The sequence below is a fragment of the Octopus bimaculoides genome, chromosome 18 (genome assembly GCF_046866305.1).
Source record: "Octopus bimaculoides isolate indiv1 chromosome 18, ASM4686630v1, whole genome shotgun sequence".
In the NCBI taxonomy this organism is placed as follows: domain Eukaryota; kingdom Metazoa; phylum Mollusca; class Cephalopoda; order Octopoda; family Octopodidae; genus Octopus; species Octopus bimaculoides.
Genome location: NC_142945.1, coordinates 28,448,054 through 28,453,132, shown reverse-complemented (window position 1 = coordinate 28,453,132; position 5,079 = coordinate 28,448,054). Strand labels below are relative to the sequence as shown.

The following is a 5,079-nucleotide window of genomic DNA, read 5'->3' as shown; positions in this document are numbered from 1 at the left end:
TACGTAAATATATGTGTCTGTATATATATATATATATATATATATATATATATACATACACACATACATACATACATACAAAACACCACGTACAGGCACACATACACACACACATATATCAACAAAGATACACGTGTATTTTATTGCGTACGCATTCATACACATACACCGCTCTCGTTTTCTCACGCACACTAATACACATACTCTCTCATACTCTCTCTCTCTCTCTCTCTCTCTCTCTCTCTCTCTTTCACTCTTTACCTCTATCTTTTTCTGTCACACATTTAGACACTCCCGCGTCACACAAATACGTATTTAGACAGACATACTCTCACACTTTCTTATGCACACAGACACACACGCACGCACACACACATTCTCACATACACTTCCTGTTTCTCTTACGTACACACTCTGTCGGTCTCTCCCTCTCTCTCCTTCTCTCTCTCTCTCTCTCCTTCTCACTCACCAATACATAAACACACTTTCTTCTACACTCCCTTTCTCAAATTTCTCTCGCTCGCTCGTTCTGTGTCTCTTTCTCTTTCTCCTCCTCCCTCTCTCTCTCTCTTGCTCTCTCTTTCTACGTCACGCTCACATACAACATGAATACATACTGCAATATACTCATTTAACAAACGTGTTAGCGGAATATATATGTATATGTGTATGTGTGCGTGTGTATATGTATGCATGTATGTATGTATGTATGTATGTATGTACGTGTATGTGTTTGGGTGTGTGACGTAATCCTGTATGTATGCAAAGTGCATGTGTATATGTTCACCGTGATTTGATTTCTAATTCTTTAAAGTCTTCGAGATCGATGGAACTAACCTCTATTAAAATGAATTGAGATGACTTTTAGAAAAGTCCTCCTGGTTTCTAGTGTTCCGCTTTCAAATTGAATTTACAACATGCATACATACACACACACATACATACATACATACATGCATACATACATACATACATACATACATACATACATACATTCAGAGAGAGAAAGATAAAGAGAGAGAAAGAGAAAGAGAGAGAAAGAGAGAGAAAGTGATGGACAAACAAATAGAATGAGGGACCTATAAATAGAAAAACACACGTAGAGAGAGAAAGGGGGGGGAGAGAAAGTGAGAGAGAGAGAGTTGTGGACGGAGAGAAAGAGTTTTGTGGTTTATGGACAAGTAGATGTGTGGCTATACATACGAATGTGAAAGTAGATAGTGTGTTAGAGATTGTGAGATACGAAGGAAGTATAAGTGGTTGAGTTTAGCAGTGTTAATGCCACAGTAAGCTTTAACAGGGAATAAGTGACAGCGTGCATGAATGCTGTGTTTGGCAAATAGGACGGGAGATGAAGCCAAGTCTAACTGTCCCAGGACATCACGTTTGCGTGGTTTTACACCGTCAACAACCGTTCGGGAACCAAAGTGGTTCTGGGGTTTTTTTTAAATTTTTATTGTTGCTTTGTATACTTGGAAAAAGAAAATCAATTTTATCATTCAACCTTGGTTATGGTCAACTTAAGAAATAATCGTTATCATAAGGAATGCTGGGGATTTTGCTGTGTGTCCAGACGGCCTTAGTTCAGCCCTTATTGAGGAGACCTGTGCTTGAATAAGATCCAGCCGTGACCATAGCGTCCTTCTCAATATGAGGTTTTCCCTTATCAAGATGATCGGTGTGATAAGAGGGAAATCTGGCTGCTATTTCTAGCAATCCGAACAACCGCATAGAAACTCGCACTGTAGCATAGTTGCGTGTTGTTCATTAGCTGTAGTGTGGTTTGAATTTCTTGAGATCTCTAGTGTCAGTGTTCTGATGTAATATGAGTAAATTGTCGAATCACCAACAATACAGTGGTTTCGATGTTTGCTCATAAAAAAATGTGATGGTCAGTGGAGAGGTTGTATGTAAAGTGGTCTGAGGAAGAGGATCAAGGGACAATGAATAAGATCATTAATAGAGAAGAGGAAGAAGTTTATTATTAGATAACCAAGCTCTGAAGTTGAGCAGAAATAATGGAGTGAAGATTGAATAGTAAGTGAAGCAACCTTTCCATGTTAGGCAGAGTAAGGATAATAGGCTGTTAACAGGGGAGTCTGAAAGGAGATTTACCATGTGCGTTTAGAGTATAGCTGGAAGCAATGTGAACAGCAATTATAGGAGACTTTACTGGAGGATGGCTGCAGTTTTGGTTGAGGGGAGTAGATAAGGGGATTCCTGAAAATTAGTTGAAATTTTTTTTTCCTAAGTGATTAGAATACATGGCTGGCGTTGTGAAAGTGCGCCTGTTTCCTGTGTGTTGTGATACACAAAAATATTCCTTGTTCATTTAACGATAATCTTCAAGAGTTTCGTTCAAAAAAATATTTTCTAATCGGTGACTTTACAGTATTTTCAGCAAAATATCCTTTCTTCTGCACGAACATCTGCAGATCAACTTCTTGTGAAGTTTGCTGGATTATAGAATTTAATGACGCTTTTTATATTGAAGGATTCAGCTTGGAGGATAATGTCAGTCAGTGGCTTAACTATATCTGGTGTACTGCACATAATACATATTTGCTTGATTACTGTTGATCTAAATTAAACCCAATTAGCTACCTTAAAGGACTAACGTGGATGTGGTACCGTCGTGCCTTATTGCGCAAAACAGCGTGTTTCATAGACAATTCACCTTGACAACTGCTGATCAAATCAAGCAGGTTGTGATGATTTTAACAGTAATATTTTGAGACTGGGTGATAATCATATTTCACTGAAGACTAAATAGAAAGGAGAAGGCAATTTGAAAGGAGAGTTGTATAAGTCAGACAAACTGATTGATGAATGCGTGTATCACTGTTTATATAGTAATTATTATTGAGTTGCTTATTGAGTTTATGATAGTTGATAAGTACAGCTCACCTCGTGTTTTTCCGATGTGAGCTGTTTTATGCTTCAGAGTGTAAGTAAATATTAAACATATGTCGGTGCGTGTGTGTGTCTGTCTGTGCACCTTTGTGGAGTGCACGCACGCATAGACACATATGCATCCACACTCATACATTATATGCATGAACACACACACACACATGCACACATTCACGTACACACACACATACACGCACGCACATATAGACATAATATACATAATCATTATTACACACACACACACACACACACACACATACACACACATATACAATTATATATATGTTCACGTCACATCAGAAGATTAAGACAGAACTTTTTCATCTCAACTGGCCCTGGTCTCTTTCGCATCTCACCAAGACTCATAAGAATTCCAGATGAACCCCTACTCCTGGATATATCTCTGCAAACAATAACTCTCTACTCGAATGGGCGATGACTAATATGAAACATCTTTAAATGTCTTTTCCAGGTGGTGTTATTAAGCGAGACATGGACTGGACCAACGGTGGCCGAAACTTATCTAAGTATTTAAGTATATATACATACATGCATGCATGCATATATACATACATACTTACATATATATGTGTGTGTGTGTGTGTGTGTGTGTGTGTGTGTGTGTCTGTGTGTGTGTATAGGTATGAATGTATGTATGTATATATATATATATATATAATCATATAGAAGGGTTATCTTAGTGGGTAAGATATTTGAGGATTTATGTTTATAAGAAAAACATATATAATAACAAATAATAACTTTATTATAAAAAAAATGCTATGAGTATAAAAATAAATCTTTTCTATAATGTTATTCAATAAAGCCACCTTCAGTTTCAGTAATTGCTTCTATATGAGACCCAAATCGTCTACATGCTCGGATCAAGTAGTTCATTTTGGACATTACTCTGAATATGGCAGCTTTCGAAGAATCTTTGGTGTTTTGGGCGTGTTCATTGACCTCTCTCTCAACAACACTTCACACGTAATAGTCCAATGGATTGAGATCTGGAGAATTAGGAAGTCAACTGTTAGGGGTTATGTGATCATGAAAATTTTCAGCCACCCATTCCTGCGTTACTTTAGCCTTGTGTGATGGTGCAGAGTTTTGCTGAACCACATATACCCTTCCATTGCGTACACTATCTATCCAGCGCTTAACAACTGTTTCAGGGATCTCGAAGTAGACGGCAGAGTTAACTTTAAGGCCTCGTGGAAAAAGTAAGGAAGCATCACATGTCTTTTATTCCTTGACAATCCCTAATATCATAACAATCCCTAATACCAGGATGCATAACTCTTGAAACTTCAGAAGGGTCTGCACATAACAGAAATCTGTCATTTCTTGTGTTAACTTTTTGATCTTGGTCGAAGTTTTTCTCGTTTGAGAAAAACCAAATCAAATCTTCTGCTGGGTTTTTCAGTTTGTTTAAGAGCCTTTTAGATCTGATGTAGCGATTTTATTTTGCTTTTTTCTTTTGTTCCTTCTGACATATGAAGATCTTTTGGAATTGACCTCATGGATTTTCTAGGATTGTAATCAATGGCCTGTTGAACTTGTTGGATAAATTCAGTTGTTCTGATCATTTCAGAGCGTTTAGAATGCTTTTTTACGATTTAATACTATTGATACATTTCCATATTCGGTTTCCTTACGAACTTAGTAGACGAAAGATCTCTTCTTGGCATCGCTTCACTGACGAAGAAGGCTGTTGACCACGTCACCTGCACGCTCGTTCGTGACTGATAAGGCCGATGTAGGACCGACATATCCGATTGCGTTGATGACAGGGATGTGGTGGTTCAGGATCTGATGATGCAACTGCTTTACTTTTTCGCCTCTGACGTGTCTTCAGGGAAGGCATTGCGAGAGATCTCAAAGGAGGAAACAAAATCGCTGATGGTATGGTGCCAAGCGACGCGGTCAGCTGTCTGAGTGGCCCACTCACGATAATGTCACAAACGCTAAGGGAGTGCTTCAGGCAGTCCTTGTAACGCTTCCTGTTGCAGTGGCCAGTAGTGAGCTCACCGTACATGATGATCTTGGGTAGTCGGTGGTATTTCATCCTGTCAACATACCTTGCCCAATACAGTTGTGTCTCAAGTAAAATGGCTTCCAGGCTGGTGACCTTTTCCGGCTCGAGAAGCTCAGAGGTGGTGAATG

At 38.6% G+C, this 5,079-nt stretch overlaps 1 protein-coding gene across 1 annotated transcript in view; it reads right to left on the bottom strand.

The window, feature by feature from the left end:
- Window positions 1-234, bottom strand: part of LOC106867760 (3',5'-cyclic-AMP phosphodiesterase 4C) — a 702,494-nt gene extending 702,260 nt beyond the window's left edge. The window contains exon 1 of the mRNA XM_014912735.3: window positions 1-234. This exon is cut by the window's left edge and continues 978 nt beyond it. The gene's annotated coding sequence lies outside the window, so the exon portion shown is untranslated.
- Between the last annotated feature and the right edge of the window lie 4,845 nt (window positions 235-5,079).